Source organism: Struthio camelus, chromosome 7, assembly GCF_040807025.1.
Source record: "Struthio camelus isolate bStrCam1 chromosome 7, bStrCam1.hap1, whole genome shotgun sequence".
Lineage (NCBI taxonomy): Eukaryota > Metazoa > Chordata > Aves > Struthioniformes > Struthionidae > Struthio > Struthio camelus.
Genome location: NC_090948.1, coordinates 16,878,012 through 16,894,755, shown reverse-complemented (window position 1 = coordinate 16,894,755; position 16,744 = coordinate 16,878,012). Strand labels below are relative to the sequence as shown.

Here is a 16,744-nt window from a genome sequence, read left to right as displayed (position 1 = left end):
AGATAGTTCTTGCAGGGGAAAAAAAAAACTAATGAGAGGGAGAGGCTGTTTGCAGCCTGGCGGGGCGGTCCCTGCTGCAAACCGTCTTCCCGGGGCAAAATGGGCTGGAAGAGCCTTTTCCTGCTGCGCGAAGCCGGCCCCATCCACCAGCTGACCGCGCGGGCGCTTCGCAGCGTGCGGTCCGCAGACGGGGCCGTGCGTGGCGGGGGTCTGCCGCGCCAGCGACCACCAGCTCAGCTGGGTATTGGGGGCTGCCCGGGGCTTTTGCCTTCGCCCCGCTCCCCGGCCGGGTCTGGCTGCGGTGCCTCGTCCCCTCCTCGCTCCGTGCCCGGCTCCCGGCTGCCTGCAGCCTCCCGCAGCCCGGACGTTGGCTGGAGCCGCGGCCGTGGCGGAGGGGAGTGCAGGTGTCCGGGCTCCAGGGAGGCTCTGGGTGCCACCCTGGCTCCGGCAGCCAGGTGGGGTTTGCCCGGGAGAGCTCGCAGCCGGCATTGCACGGCGCGGCCCCGGAGCCAGGAGGAGACGCAGATTTCCCAGGGGCGGAGGAGGGAGAGCTGCGCTCTGCTCCCGGCTCCGTGTATGCCCTCTCGGGGCCCTAATCCTGGGTGAGGGGGGATGAGGCGGCTGATCCCGTGTCAAGCAGGCAGCGTGGGCCGCAGCCCTGGAGCAGGGATCTGCCCCCAGCTGGGAGTGGGGCAGAGGGGCTAAACGCGTCCGTCGCCTGAGGTGAGCGTGTGTCCCCGGGGGACCCTCCCGGGGGGGCCGCTCGCCCGGGGGGGCTGCTCGGTGGAGCTGAGCGTTGGCTGCATTTTGCAAGGCTCTGGGATACTGCATGCGAGGGTGCAGATGTTTGGGGGGAATCTTGTCACAGGTGGCTCGGGCAGTTGGATTTAAGTCAGGGTGCCTTTATAAGCGTGTTCAAAGCCCAGCTTTGGTGCACTTAGACCCTGAGCCCTGCTGTGTTTGGCTGTTGCATCTCAAAGAAGGTAGATTGCAGCAGCATCTCCCTCTTTAGCTGTGGCCTGGGAGTAAAGCAAGGCTTTGGCCATCTGCTAGGACAGAGCGGGACAGAGCTGGTGCCCCAGCGGCTGGAGGAGGTGCTGTGCTGGCCAAAGCCGAGGTGCTGTCTGCCTGAGTGCTAAACACGTTACAGCCCTCGCAGGACAGCCGGGGCGTCAGCGTGCACAGCCTGGCCTGATCTGGGGCTACACGCTCGTGTCCGTGGCCTGGGTCGGCCACCGCCTTGCACCCTGGCCCAGAGACAGTTGCGTGCCCGGGGGCTGAGGCCAGGGGAGCACACCGAGGAAGAGGTGCACACAGGTCAGGGTGGAGGAGCTAAACAGCTTGCGTGTTGGCTTCAATTGCGCACTGCAACAGCAGCATTGCTTCCAGCCTCCGGTTTCAGGCTTGCTCTCAGCCGCACCGCAAGATGTCCCTTGAGTTTATGTACCCAAGGAAGCATTTCTGGGTGAGGGACATTGCATCGATCTTTCCCCTGGCCCTAAAAGGTGGGCAGGGGTGAGCCGGACTCCTGGTGGGGCCACATCCCTCGCAGGCGCTGCCCGGGCACCGCTCTCGCAGGTTGTCTCGTGCGTGGGAGGACGTGGGGCTCTGAGCTGGCCGGGGTTAGAAATAACCCTGCTGGGACAGAGGTTTAAAAAGGAGAGGTAAGGCGTGATTAGGGGCGCGTGCCTACGCGTGTGCATGCCGGGGGGGCCGTGGGCACGGTGCGGCGGGCGATGGGTTGCGGTACCTGTGTTGCGCTGCGTACCGGCACCGTGGGAGACGCTTCCAGGCTTATCCGACAGCACCTGCGGGACCGACAGGAGCATCTGGTCCGGAGGGGCTGCCCCAGCCTCCGTCGGGCAGGGCACCCCGACGCGGGTACCTGGGGGCAGTGCCCTGGCCCATACTGGGTCTGAGCTTTGCCTTTGAGGGCAAATGTTTGGGGTAGGAGATATCTCCCCGCAGCAGAGCCCCGGCAGCGCTGGGGAGGCAGAGGCGAGGACAGGCTCCAGCCGCAGCCGATTGATGCCAGCGTTACAGCCTCTGGGAGCGCAGGCAGCCGTCTCTCCCCGCTCACCTTCCTGCTCTCCGACTTGCCTCGAGTCGAGTCGTGCAGCAAATACAGGCTGGGCCACTCGGATATTAACTTTGAAGTGCGGATTTCAAATGCTCGCTCTCTTCTCATCGCCCCTCGCCTGTCTGATGCGAGGAGCAGAGCGGCAGGAACACCAGGCACATGAAACGCGTCCCGGTTCAAAGCCCGGCACTGCAGCTCTCACCCGCACAGCCTAGTAAGTTTGCAGGCAATTACGCAGTGCTGGTCCCTGCCTTCGCTCCCAGCCCTTTCTCTTGCAAACCTCCTGCTCTGCACCCTGCTTTTTGTGGAAGAGTCTGGCACTACAAGCTGCATCCATCTGGGCTCCTGCCTGCGCTACCTCTGGAGGTCCACGCTTTCTGTGCGCGGCGCAAAGCAAAGCAGCCGTGCTTCGGCCTCTTTCGGAGGTGAGGAAGAGACCAGACGAGGGAGGCTGGGGTGCTGCTGGGTGGTCGCGGAGGAGCCGGAGCCGCTCCGGAGCTGGAGGGCTCTGGGTGCGCGCGGCAGGTCGGGCCCCTGCCTCGTGCACCGTGCGAGCCAGAGACGAGACGGCGGGTGCAAACTCGGCTTCACAGGACATCAAACGCGCGGCAGTCGGATGGAGATCGCCTCTCGTGGCTCCTTTCTTCTGGCGCGGAGCAGCTCCCCGCTATCTCCTGGCGGCCCCCCCGCCTCGGCGGGTGGATGGGCTGATAATATGAAAAAGCGTCTGTTCCTCTGCAAGCCGCAGCGCCCAGGATCTCATCTCCAGGCTCGCGGGCAATTTGCATTAATGTTTACTTAACTAACTCGGAGCCCTCTTACATCCCAACCGCCTTTGGTGCTGCGATCGCGGCGGCTCGCGGGGGCCACCGTCCCGGCAGAGGCGTTCCTGGGCTGCCTCCTTTGTGCTCGATGAATCCCAAACCCTAATAAGAAGCTTTGCCAGAAGAATGGGCCCTTCTCCCAATTTACATGAAAAGATGTCCCGGATTTCTTCCCAGCCAGGAAGGCGCATTGTTCCCTGGCAGGATTTCAGTGGTGTAGCCGGCTAATTTGCAGTGTTTTACATATCTAATATGTTGTCAGAAATGCTTTTAAATCCCTATAATATTTAATTAGGAGGCAGCTCTTGGCATATTAGGCAGGAATGGGGCTGTCTAATTAGCTATTGGCGATTTCATACCCATGAACGTAATTAGGTTGGGTAAGAGCTGGAAGCAGGCTCCCACGTACGCATCAGTCCCGTTTTGGAGCTGCTCTGGGACGCAGCGGGGTTCGTGTCCTCCTCGGGCTGTGACAGTCTCCTGCCCTCGGAGCGGTGTGCGTTTACGGAGATCTGATCTGCCGGGCCGGGGCCGGGGCCGGGGCCGGAGCAGGGCCAGCCCTGCCGCGGCTCGGGGCTCCTGCCACCTCCCACGGCGCTCTGGCACCTTCTTGGGCCCATGACGCACTTGTCTCCAGAACGGGTATTTTTATCTCGAAACTGAGCTGGAATCTGACAAAATATGAATCATGCGAGAGACATAAGAGCGGGCAGAGTCCCCGGCAGAGCAGGGTGTATTTTTAGCTGAAACGTACTGGCACTTGACTGTTCCTGAGGAGAAAAGAGGTTTTCAGATCCGAGCGGCTAGATCTGGCCAGGCTGGGAGCCCCGTGCCCGGTGCTGCGTTGCATCGCCCAGCCCGTGCTTGGGCATAAAGCCTGGGGACAACGTGAGGAGGAGGAGGAGGAGGAGGAGGAACAGGGTCAGGGCTGAGCCGCGCAGCCCTGCTCGCCTCTCCCTTCCCCAGAGGGTCCGCTCCATGCCCACCTCCACCAGCCCAGGGGTGGCCACGCGCCCGCTCTGCCTTGGGCTGGCCGAAGCCTCGGGACTGTGCAGCGGGCCAGGGGAGCACCCATGGCTCTGCGTAGCAGCGCGTGGAGCTGGTCCCACCCGGGACGCTCCCAGGAGCGTGGGTCTTGCTAGGTGCGGCAGCGCCCGAAATCGTGCCTGTGCCCCGACCGCGCTGCCTTGGAGGGGGCCGGTGCTGGGCAGCGCCTGTCCCTCCCAGCAGCAGCCGCGCTCACGACTGCTCTCCAGGCTTCCCACGAGCTTTCGCTCGCAGCGAGTCTGCCCCGGGGCGCACGGCTGTGGCCTTCGCTGCGCTGGCACGTGGCTGCTGCACCCCTCGCCCGCACGCCGTCCGGACCAGGCATCTTGGTGGGGAGGGGAGGCCCCATCCCAGGGGCTACGCTGAGGTGCTGCCCGCTGCCCGTGTGCTTGAGCACGGCCCCGGCGCGCATCCTGCCGTGGCGTCGCAGCCTTTGAAGCCCCCGCTGTGGGCCGGGCCGCCCTGGCCGCCCGTCTCCTTCTGCTCCGCAGCCCGCTCAGACGCGCCGGTGCGGGCATCGGCCCCTGCGGGAGCTGCAGCCAGGACCCCTCGGTTAGGAGATTTCGCCGCCCCTTTAATCTTGGCGGTTGGCAGCCAGGGAGCCGATAATGATGAAGGAGTGTAAATGTCAGCAGGAAACCAGCTTCAATCACAACGGTTAAAAATAAAACCCGCCAGGCCTGCTCGGTCAGGGGTAATCAGGCTCCGCAGCATCTCCTCTCGCTGGGTCCTAGAGCTCCTGCCCGGCCAGCACGGAGCGAGCCAAAGCGATGCTGCGGAGCCGGCGGCCACAAAACCAGCCTTGCTGGAGGCCGACTGCAATATCGGCAAACGCGGCCCAGGCCAGTAGCTCAAGTGGTGCCGGGAGGAGCGAGCCCCGCGGGGCGGCCGGCCGCCGGGAGCGCACCTCTCCTCTGCAGGGTGCCTTCCCCGCTCCCTGGGTGCAGCCCTGGCTCTGCCTCTCTTAGCGGGGACCTCCGCACCGCGGTCCTGGCTGCACTTGTCCTCTGCGAGCTAAGTTTTGAACAGAGCCGAAAGCTGGTTCAGGCTCGTAGGAGCCACGCAGGGCCCGTTTGCCGGCTGGGGCTGTCCCTGCAGAGGTGACAGTGGGCCATGGTCTGCACCAGGCTGCTGGCGGGAGGCGTGCAGAAAGGAGAGCGTTTGGTGGAGAGTCTGGGAGGTATCTGAGGGCACCGTCCGCACGACAAGAGGGATCCGTAGCGTGGGGAAGACAGCCGTGGAGGTGAGCCGATTCTAGCACGTGTTTTTTCTTGGGGATCTCCAAGAGCTGAGTGTGCTGGCATAGCACAGGTGATGGTGGCGAGGCTGACGGGGCTGCTGCCCTTTGCAGAAGGGAAGTTATTTGTGTCCAGCCGGTTGGGATACTGCCGAAACACTTCCCCTGTGTGTTGCATCTAGAAGGAGCAAGGTCTTGCGGAGACTGCCGGGGCACGCGAGGTTCGTGGGTGGGAGCCTTTCATAACCGTGGCGGCTGCAGCTGCACTAACCGCCTGGAGGCAGAGGCTTCGTGGGTCTCATGGTATGTTTTGGTGCCAGGGGCTCCAAAGAGCTCTTCCACTGGGGGAGGCCAGCGCAGACCCGCGGGCCGTGCTGCAGCTCTCCCGGCCCTGTAGCATGGCCGTGACCGAGTGCTGCTCCCCCAAACCCGCTCGGCAGCGATGTCACCGGGGCCAGGGCAGCCCCGGCTTGGGCACAGCCTCGTGGCAGGGCTTTGCTGCTCTCGCAGCAGGTGTTGCCATGGCTTCGGTGCGTGCCGCATGGGATGGAGTCTCCTTGCCTGCCTGTTGGATTTGCCTTCCCGCGCGCCCCTGCGCTTGGTTCCCAGGCTCGGGCAACCTCACGCTCTGCCCTGTTTTCCAGCCTCCTTTCCCATCATCGGACCCGTCTCCTAGCAGGACTGTTTCCTTCCAGTCCCAGCCCCGTGTAAAATCCCATCTCTGTCTGAAGCTGCTGGGCTTGATTTGAGATGTCCCGCTGGCTGCACCCTGCAGAGACGCGTTGCCCGGCTGCCAGCGGGGACGCAGCCCGTTCGACCCCCTGCCCATGTTGCAGCACAGAGTGACTGGGGATGTCTCTCCCACCTTGCATCCCGCCGCCGGCTCTGTAGATGCTCCCAGCTGCTTTCAAGAAGCCAGAATATAAAATGCAGCCTCTGGTGGGGCACAAGTTTTTGCCCATCTTGGCACCAGGGCTGAGCGTGAGGAGCCTCAAGGACTCTTGGTCAGGCCAGGGCATCTCACTGAATAACTCTCTCCGGGTCCTGCAGAGTTCAGCATGGGTTTCGGAGCATCCTCCAGACCAGTGGAAGTTTGCTCTAGCCCTTCCCGGAGGTGGGACCTGGGTTTGGAGTTGCTATAGGAGGCCGGGCCGAGGGGCAGCCCGCGGTCCGTGCGGGAGCTTGGCAGAGCGAGGCCCTTGGCAGCCTCGCGCCTCGGCTCACCAGCCCGCGCCAGCGCTGGGACAGCCGGGATGCAATTCTCAGCTTGGCTCAGCCTCATTCGCACCTCGGAGGAATCCAGGGGGGACGGCAGGGCTGGCTTCACACTTATTAGCAATTAAAAGCCTCCAAACCTGGGAGTCAATTAGCTCAAAGCTCAGCAGTGCCACGAACCCAGGGGGATGAGCATGCTAACGAGAGCTGCAGCCAGCTCCCCGCAGGGCTCGGGGCTGCCGCGGCAGAAGAGCTTATTTGCTTTTTCATTTACACCTCGGATGAGGGTTGCCGCGCGGAGTCAGGGGTGGCGTGCGCTGCGCTGGCGTGAGCTGCCGGGCAGGGACGCGAGGTTTCCTGGCGCTGCGGGGCTGCCCGCCGCCGTCCGCCCTCTCCCGCAGAGCTGGAGCCGCGCGTGAGCCCGCAGACGGCTGCCGCCCGCCCTGCTCAGCCCACCGCGGGCTGGAGGCGCTGGGCTGTGGGTCGTGCCTGCCTGTCGCGGACGCGCCGGGACGAAGGTGCTGCAGGGAAGCGGCATCGTAGCGCAGGAGCTGAAAAGAAAACGTACTTTGGTGGAGGGTTTTGCAGGGACGTCCTGCTAGTAGAGGGCAAGACAGAAGCAAAAACATGGAAAGAGGGAGGAGAACAAGCTCGCCGAACGCCGGGGTGGAGGGGATTGGACGTGGTGAAAAGCAGGGATGGAGAGAGGTGGGAGATGCTGCTTTGGGAGATGCAACTGAACCGCTGGCTGGGTCCGTGCGGTGCCTCGGCTCCCGCTGGCGGCGGGACGGGGAGGCCGTGACCCAGGCAGGGCAGTTCACGTGTGATGCAATACCCGGAGTTTGGTCAAGACGCTGCTTGGAGGGGACGAGCCCGCAGCCGGGGGGCTGGCGGAGCCCAGGCAGATGCGCTGGCCACCGGCAAGGGCTGCTGGCAGGCGGCGGAGTTGACCGCTCGTGGGGGCGCGCTGCGCGGCGCCCTGCGAACGCGCGGGGGGGCCAGGCCTCGCGCGTGGGGCCGGGGGCGCTGGCGGCCGCAGCCTCGCGCTCCTTCCCCTCCGCGCAGATGAGGAGGCTGCAGGAACAAAGGGGCGGCGTGGGGAGGGGGCAGCGACAGGCACCCGGGGCTTGCAGCTTGTTATTTCACTTGTGTTGCCATTAAAGCTGCTGCTTTTAAGTTGTTTCAGCCTCTGGAGAGGCTCCAGGGTGGGTGGCAGATGCTTTATTCCCCCTCCGCCTCCCTCCCACCCTCCCCTCTTTTCCCCGGCCAGCTCCTCTTGTTACGGTGATGCCCTCCCTCCCGGTGGAGGCAGAGTCCTGCGGCTCGGGCTCTGCAGCGCAGCCCGCACGGGAGCCGCTCCTGGCAGGAGCTGGACCGGAGCCACAGCGCAGAGTTTGCTTTCGTGCGAATGCCTTCCCGGCGCAGGCCCCGCGGGTCCTGCAAAGGCGATGCTCGTGCCCCGGGATGCCAGCCGGCGTCTGAGCCCGGAGGCGTCCTGGTGCCCGGAGGGAGGTTACGCGCCCCTGACGTCCCTCGTGCCCGACCCGGTGCCCAGCAGACGCAGACGCCTTCCTTGCGTCGCCCGCGACGCGTGCGTTGTGCTTGCATCGCTTCCGGACGCACGGCACCCGCACGTCTCGGCGCCCTCCCCGGGGCGTCCCCTACGCGCTGCCTCGGCTGGTGCTTGGGGGGCAGCCCCCCTCGCAGCCTCCCGGCCCGGCACTGCTCCCCTGCCGTCGGGAGGTAACCAGCTGGTGTCAGTCGCCGTTGCTCCATTAAGGACAGCCGCCTGGGTCGTGCTACAGGTCAGCAGCGTCCCCTTTGAAGCTGCTGAGATTTATACACGCACTGAAATGTTTTGCAAAATCAGCACCAGAGTGCTGGGGCAGGGATGTTTTTCACTAGCTGTTGCCATGAGCATATGTTGCATCTTACACGTATTCTGCTCTGCTGTCCAAGCAAGAAACGTGCAGACCCCTCCTGTTTTAATGTTTTGTAAAGCATCTGTATCTCCCAGGAGGGAAGGGGCCAGAGCTGGAGCCTCAGCTCAGCACAGCACTTTGTGAAGCCGTTCACGGCAGCACAGAGCGGTGTGAAGCATCACATCCCCAACCTGGCAGCGTTCACCTGCGCTCTTTGCCATGTGTAAACCAGGAGCAGACCATGATCTGGCTTATGTCGCTGAGCTCTGTGGTTGGAAACACTCAGCACAGCGTCATGAGGTTTACTGGTACCTCGTGCCTTGCTCCAGGAAGGGACTGGTCTGTCCTTTCGTGGGCTGGGCAAAAAGGAGCTCTGACCTGCTTTTGGTGGTGCTGAAATACAAAGAAATATCGCAAAAAAACTCAGATGGAGACAAGGGGCAGCTCCCCTAGGGGAAACAGTTATTCCTAGCTGCCTCGATGGAGAGGACTAGCGCGTCATCCTGCACACCAAGAGGGGCAGAGCGCTCTCGTCCCGTCGGGAGGGCCGTTCCCCCAGCCCAGAGCTGCCCAGCTCTGGAGGCAGTGGGAGCTGGGGCCAGGCACCGTGCTGCCGTGCCAAGATCAGGTCGTCTGCCCCAAGGGCAGCGTGCGAGGGACGAATGGACCTGACAGGTATGTGGCCCTTGCCCAGATGAAGGCGGTCGCTGGGGCAGGGCAACCTGCATGACTCGGGGCACGGGTGACGCGAGCCCAGCTTTCCAGCCAGAGGCAGCTGGGAGAGGCAAGCATGAAATGTGCGTGTAGGGTCTAAACGCCCCATGCTCGCGCAGGAGCCATGAGCCATGCACAGGGCAGAGGAGGCCAGTGGTGGCTTTCAAGCCACTGCAGTGGCTGGAAGAAGGATGCCCAGTGCCTTCTCTTCTCTAGAGCCCTCTCCCTGCCTTTGCACAGTGCTTTGCTGCACCACGCAGATATCTCCTATGCCAAACACTGGTTACTGTCGACATCCTTGGTCCCTCCGGCTTTGCTGGCCCCGCTCTGTGCGCCCTCTCCCCAGTGCCCGCTGTCTGGATCGGGGCGATTTCTTTGGCTGCAGATAGCAATCTCGCCCAGCATGCTGTGGGCTGCGGCACCCGGAGCCAGGAGTATAATGAGATCTTAATAGTCCAATTATATCCCATCGATTTACTCAGCACGTAATTGTTGGCGGCTGGGGCTGCCTGATGAAGCACTCCTCCGGCTGCCAGCGGGGCCCTGCTTGCAGGAGGCGGGGAGGGCTGCGCCGTGCCGTGCCACGCCGCGCCGCCGAGGCTGGGATGCTGCTCACAGCAACCAGCTGTTCGCCCTCGAAGGGCAGCAGGAGAAGCCCCGGCTTACGCGTCCCCCCGCCGCAGGAGGAGCAGAGGTGGGAGTGACAGGCAGAGACTGGAGCGGGCACCCTGCAGTGGCGGGGTGGGGGCCGTCGGCGTCGGGCTGACCCCGGGTTCGCGTCCCCTGTGCGGCTCAGAAGTGCGTCTGGCGGGCAGACGGGCACCTCCGCTTCACCCGTCGGAGCGAGCTGCCTGCTCCAGATTGAGCAAACAGGCTGAGGTGTTTGTTTTGTCCTTTGCCAGCAGGTTTCCAGCTCCCACCGCTCTTCCTGAGCTGTCAGAAACTTGCTGGCGTCTCCTCTGCGGCGTGACGTTGCATGGGGTGATGGTCTCCCCAAGCCTGACCCCGCAGAGCTCCTATTTCGCACTGCCCCTGTACCCCTCCGAGGGCCGTGCTCAGCCACGGCGGCTCCTTCCCCGTGCCCCTGCAGTTCCCCCTCTCCTATGGGCTTGGTCCTGGAGGTCCAGCCTTGCAGAGACCTGTACTGAATCCACGCTGCTCGCATGGACCCAGCCTAGCGGCCCCAGGGGCACCTGCCTGTGTGCCAGGCTGTGTTTCTGCACCGTTTATGGGCAGTGATTTTTATCTGCTCCTTGGTTTCCTCGCAGGAAAGTGGAGGAGCCCCGTGCCCCACAGAGATGCTATAGGTCCCGCTAGAAACGCGCTGATAGGACAAGTGATTCCTGTTGGGTGACTGTCCCTGTCAGTTAAGCAGAGGTGGATCCACCGGCTGTGTCTGATGCCCTGCGTGGATGAGCCAAGTGGCTTAGCGGAGGCATGCCCAGCTGGGTCCCCTCCGAAGGGAAGCCTGCTCCCGAGCAGCCACCTGCAGGTGGTTCCCGCCGCGGCGTGGCGTTGCAGGTGCATCTTTGTGCTTTGCCTCTATTCACTTGCCTGTCGAGCTGGCTGCGGCTGCTTTAATGACACCTTGTTGGAAGGAGCTGTTCCTCCCCGTGATTTTTAGGCACGCCTGGGTGATTGCGCCTGTCGTCCCTCGGTCTGGCGTTGTGAAGAGCAGCGAACAACGCGCCCTTTCCCCCTTGCCGCGCTGCTCTGGATTGCAGCCCCTGGCCGTCCCCTCCTCTTGCTCGTGCTGGAGGGCCTGGGGCTGCCCGGTCCCCTGCTCTGCGCAGGGCGCGCTCCAGGCCCTGCTCAGCCCCGCCGCCCTTCTCCGTGCTTGCTCGCGCTCCGTCCCATGGAGCCGGAGGGGCAGACTGGTGCCCTGCTGCCTCGCGGTGCGGCGGCGGGGGGTGGTTATGCAGGGTGCTTGTGTGCGCCTGTTCCCGTTGTGCCCTCTTTGCCTTTCCCAGCGCTCCCTAACACTAGCTTTGCCTTTTTTTGGACCCTGCCCAGGTGACGTTTCTGGAAACCCCACAATCTCTTTGCCGAGCGGCAGGAGCTCGTACTGAGCCCGCCACGTTGCAGTTCAGGTTGTTTTCAGCCCTGCATCAGACTTTGCCATCTAGGGGGCCCCGGGCGGGCGCCACGGTGGGCAAACCCTGCCTCGGCACCCCGAAGCCTGCCCCGCGCCTCCTGCACCCGCCGACGCAGCCGGGAGCAGGAGGCGCTGGAGACGCGACCCCGGGGCTGGACGGGGGAGCGCGTGTCCATCCCAGGCTGGACGCTGCAGCGAGCTCCAGGGCGCAGGGCAGTCCCAGCGCGCCCTCCCCTGCAGCCGCCGCCTCGGGCTGGAGGCCAGAGCCGCGGCGGCCGGCGCTGGCACAGGGTGCGAGCGGCCGGCCTCACCTGCGCTCGCGGGGCTGCAGCGCCTCGGCAGCCAGAAACCCCAGCGCCAGCTCCCGGGGGGGACTCGCCTGTCGGCAGCTAATGCGCGTGCTGATTACTCTATCGATCGCTAGTGATGCGGGAGCCTCTTTCCGCGCCTTGGCTCGCTGTTGTCATCTGTCAGGCGGCGGCGGCGGTCCGATGGCTGTGCCAGTGCGGCAGCCCCGGCTCTGCCCGTCCCTCCTCCCCGGACGGGCTGTGCTGGGACGAACAGCGCGTGCGGGGCAGCCCGCGAGGGACGCCAGGCTGTCACATAGCTGCTGGTGCCCTGGTCCCTGCTGACGGCGCTGCGAGCGCAGCTCGGCGAGGTGCGCTCTGCTCCCTGGCGCAGCCCACCCTGCCGGGTCGCGTCCAGCAGAGCACGCGGCTGCAGGGATAACGCCTTTGCTCTGCCCGAGTGAGCGGGGAGAGCGTTTTCTGAGATGCACACGAGCAGGGAGACCTGGAGAGGAAACGAATTAAGGAGCAAGAGAAGTTGCGTTTGAGCTCACCTGCCTGGAGCAGGTGGGGCGGCGCGGCTGGCCCCGGGGCAGGGGGGAAGCTCGGGGCAGCGGCGTGCAAGCTCGCCGCCCAGGCAGGGCGCTGCCGAGCAGCGGGAGCCCGGAAGCACCTTGCTCTGCTCCGCGTGCCTCGGTGCCCCTCTCGGGCTTGGCCGGGAGGGGAGATAGGCTGAAACTTGCTTGTCGCGAGCTACGTCCCTCGGGGCCCGCGGCCGTCGGGGAGGACGGACCTCCGCTGCCTTCGGTCTGGCTGCTCGCGGGTCCTCTGGCAGCGCCGAGAAAGCTGCTGGGGGAGCCTGGCCCGGCGGCTGCTGGCAAGCCCGGGCGCGAGGAGCCGGGCGGAGGGGAGCGCCGCGCCGGAGGGCTGCCAGCGCGGCGGGGGCGAGGCGGCGAGCGCTCTCGTGCGCGGCTGGCAGGCGCCGGGGGGCTCGGCGGAGCCGGGGCCAGCGCCGCTAGGAAGCAATTACCTCCCCGCTGCGGCCGGCCCTAATCCCCTCGCGGCGCGCGAGGAGCCAGCTCTCCAAACAAGGCTCAATCAGGTTAAAGTGTGAAGTCAGGATTAGCCGAGAGAATGAGAGCGTGGTAATAGCCCAGCCGTCCCCGCCTGGACGCTGCAGCCCCGCTGCGGCCCCCTCCCTCCCTCCGGCCCGCCGGGCTCTCGCTGCGGAGATTAAGGCTGCCGGGGTTTGTTTGCCTGAGTGGGCTCCCCACTGGGAAGTGATGTTGAACAGTTTTGCTCGGGCGCCCGGCTAAGCGCCGGGCAGGGCAGCGCGCTGGGGGGTTGGCTCCTGCCGCTGAGCCCCTGCCAGCCGCCGCCGTGGCCCGAGCCGGGCTCCGCGCTGGCTGCTGCGGGTGCCCGGGGCAGGGAGCAGCCGGGTCTGGCCTGGGGCTGCTTGCAGCAAGGAGAGCCGGCGCGGGGGCACCTCCTCGTCTGCGCTATATCGCACGACTTACCCTCGTGCATGTGGTGGGGCAGGGCAGCCTCCCCGCACCAGGGCAGCCTCCAAAATCCCAACCCCGTTGCCTTTCACGCTTGAGCGCCGCCGTGCTCCGTGCTGCCCATCCGCGCCGGGATGGCTGCAGCGGAGGTGGAGAGATGGCCGGCGCGTGTTGGGGCCGGCAGCCCATGGGCAGGGTGCCGCTGCACGTGTGTGTGCGTGTGTGCATGCATGTGCATGCTAATCAGCAGGTATGTGCGGAGCTAGAAACCCCCCGGGTGGTGAGACGGGGGACAGGAGGTGTCCGGGATGGGGCTGGGCCAGGCAGGGGGTGCAAACACAGGGGGTGCCTGCGGAGCAGGACGGGACCCCGCTCTGCGAACGGGCTGCCAAGAGGCCGGGCTGGACGGGACCCGGTAAGCGCAGGAGGTGCGAGCGTCCCATGCAGGCGCGCGCCGGCGGTGCAGCCTCCCCCAAGGGTTTGCGCAGGGTCTGGGCAATGCAGACGGCAGGCGCTGTCCTTGACGCTCACGGGGAGGAGGCTGCCCGGCCCCTGCGGCGTGGTCGCACCTCGCCGTCCTTCCTCCTTCCCAAGAGCTCCAGGAGCCCGTTGCACCCATGGCACGCGAGGAGAAACTACAGGGCACTCGAAGCGATGCAGCGCACAGCTCCTGACGCGGGAAAGCTCAGGTCTGCCCTTCCTCAGCTCCTCCTGGCCACACGTTGCTCTTCAGAGGGTCCAACCTGCCTGGGCTTGGCTGGCAGGTGCCTGGGACCTTGTGTAGGTGAGCCTGGTGGAGATGGCTTTCTGCAGCCGTTAGCGAGCTGCTCGGGCAGTGCTGGGAGGAGATGAAATGCCTGGGGCTGGGGGAGGCTGAGGAAGGTGTGTGGTCCCGGCGGTGCGGGGGCTGGTCGGGCTCCCGCGGGTGGGAGAGGGGGAACTGCTCCTGCCCCGTGGCGGGGGCGAGGGAGGACGACGGAGTTGTGGTTGAAACAACTGCTCGGGCCTCTCCTGGATTCAATAACCAGGAGCTCTGAAACGCGAAGCTTTAGGAAAATATTTAGAAATGAAACCGGAAATGAATGTTTTCATGGGAAAGGCTGTTTTTCCCCCAAATCCTGCTCTCTGCTGGGGTTGCTTGCTGCCACCTGGGACACTTGTGAAGGGCATCTGTGCCAGCGGGGCCGGGCCCGCTTTGTTTCCCCGTTTGTGGGTTCGTTAGCCGCAGCGGGGCTGTCGGGAGCGTGAACGCTCGTGGTCAACGCTGCAAGCTGGCGCCTTGCGCGCCGCGGCGGCGAAACATTTGTGTTTGGAGGGGCGCGACGTGGCACTGGCACAACCGCCGAGGGTGCCGAAAGCCGTGCGGCGGCGCGGAGCGAAGCCGTGCCATCTGCTGTTTCTTCGGTGCCGAAGTGTAAAGCAAACATAGCTGGGAGCTATGAAACACCAGGAGGGAAGCGGCCGTGCCTTGTTCTAACGCCGGGGACCGAGGGTCCCGCGGGCAGAGCATGTGTTCGTCCTGGTGTCGTCAGCTGTGTAACCATGCTGCAAATGTAAACCCAGAGCCGGGGCCTTGCTGAAACCTTCTCATCCAGCGTCTGTCCCTCTTGGCTTCGGTACCCCGGATGGCAGCACTTCATCGGTGACTGTCACCAAAAGCTGTGAAGAGGAGAAGCCTCGCAAAATAACTTGCAACCTTCTAGCAGCGTTTCCCTCGCAAGCTGTAAGTGAGCAGCTTGCAGACAGACGCCTGGATTTTCTCCCCGGGCGCGCTGGGACTCCCACGTGCTGCGAGCGGAGAAACAGGAGCCAGGTTTCCTCTGGGGGCGAAACAAGGGGCAGACCGGGGCTGCGTGGCCAGGCAGCGCCCCAGCTGGGCGAGGGGTGCAGAGCGCCCTGCGGGGTGCCAGCCGGCGCGGCGGGGGGCTCCCGTCAGCGCTGCCGCGCTGGGTCCCGCTGCAACTGCTGTCGTGCTGGAGGACAGGCGGCGGCAACGGGGGGGGGGGGGCAATGCGTCGAATGCGTTGCGAGGAAGAGCGATGGGGCTTAATCCGGGGGCTTCCAGGGGGTTTTCTAGGGGATTCCTTCTTTGAGCAGCCAAACCTGAACAGACCGTGGGGTTGTTTGCTGGGGAAAAGATTTGGGATAACGCTGCGTTTGTCCAAAAGGTCAGTGCATTAGCGGGGGGATCCCCCAGGCTCGCTGCTCGCCAGCAGACGGTGGGGAAGGGTGCATAAGTGTCAGGACAGGTGCTGGGGTGTCAGTGCATGCGTCTGGGTCTGCTGCATCAGGGTCCTTCCCCTGTGGCCTCCCAGAGACCCCTTGCAGGGCTGCCCCCGCCCCACGAGACGACCCGACCCTTTTGGGCTGGCTCCGGCTGGAGCAGCCCTTGGCAAGGGCCGGAGGCAGCCTGCGAGGGGACGAGAGGAGCAGGCAGCCCCAAGCAGCCGGGCAGTGCCACCGCGTGGGTAGCGCGGAAACTGCACGCCGCCAACCGCGCACCCGCGGCCCCTCGCGTGCAGCCGCCGTGGCCCAGGGCCTTGGGGGCTCTGACTCACCATCCCTGGGAGCCCGATTCCAGGGCTGGCATCTCCCTTCTCCGTCTTGAGAAGACGCAGGTGTCCCAGCAGAGGGGCTGGTCCCGGCCGGCCCCTGGTTCCCCCCGAAAGACCCGGCGCCCTCCCAGCCTGGCACGGTGGGCAGTGGGAAGGGGGTTGTGCATTGCCCCAGCCCCACAGCGCAGCCCCTGGGTGTCTGGGCATCCCACCTGAGGGGCGGACAAGCCCGCTTCCCTGGGATTTTCCTTTTCCTTGTGCATCGCCGGTGCTTCCCTGTGGGACCGTTTTCTGTTCGTGGCATGAAGCTTTCCTACGGGCGAAGCTGTAAGGTGGAGACACCCAAACCTGCCACAAGCAGCCTGTGGGCCGTGATGGGCCTTTGCTCTTGAGGAAGCAGGGGCATGGGGAGGAGCGTGGACGTGGTGCCTCTGTTCTGGCCCAGCCCCGACCGCCCTGCGATGCCGGGGCCAAGCGCAGGCTGAGCTCCTGTACGTTCAAAAAGAGCCGGCAAGCATCAAGTGTGACATGCTGGCATCCAGGGGCTCCCCAAACCGGCTCTCTGTGGGTCAAGGTGGAGGTGTCTGCATGGCCTGTGCAATACTGGGACAGCGCAGGGGGATGCTTAGTCCAGGCAAGGCACCTTGCTCAGCCACAGACTTGCTGCATATGGAAAACGCTGTGCCGTGCCTCGGTTTCCCTGCACCAGGAGTCAGCTGAAGCCTCAACCTGCTGCCCTGTGGGTGGCTGGACTGGGGCTTTGTCAGCGCGGGGCTGGGGACAGAAAACGCAGGTGTCTGCGGAGCTCGGAGGAGCTCCTGGCACGCAGGGTGGGAGAGCGAACGGCAGCGCACGGTGCCGCGGCGGCCAGCAGAACGCATGCCGGCGGGCAGGCGCCCGTGGTTGGGGTGGGCTGAGCTGGTCCACGTGGACCCGGCGTCGCAAGGAGGCTTTTTGCCTTGGTGCTTGTTGTTAAAGCGGGCCCGGGCGCAGGGGGGACGCGACCGGCGCCAGCCCTGCTGCGCGCAGCCCTGAGCTGGCCCCGCGCTCGCCGGTGCCGCGGGCGGGTGATTGCACCACAGGTGCCCTGCAGCCAAAAAGTAATTAACGACCCAATTATTTGTGCCCTCTAAAGCACAGGGCAGGCTCCATGGGAATGACTGCTAGAGCCACTAAGTGTAATTACCAATTAATCAGCAGGGACTGTAATTATCGCAGTCACAGGGTATTTAAGTACTGAGGGCTTTCCCAGAGCTGTGCCCTGTT

At 64.9% G+C, this 16,744-nt stretch overlaps 1 protein-coding gene across 1 annotated transcript in view; it reads left to right on the top strand.

Annotated features, from left to right (window-relative positions):
• SLIT1 (slit guidance ligand 1) overlaps positions 1-16,744 on the top strand; it is a 58,320-nt gene that overhangs the window by 24,593 nt on the left and 16,983 nt on the right.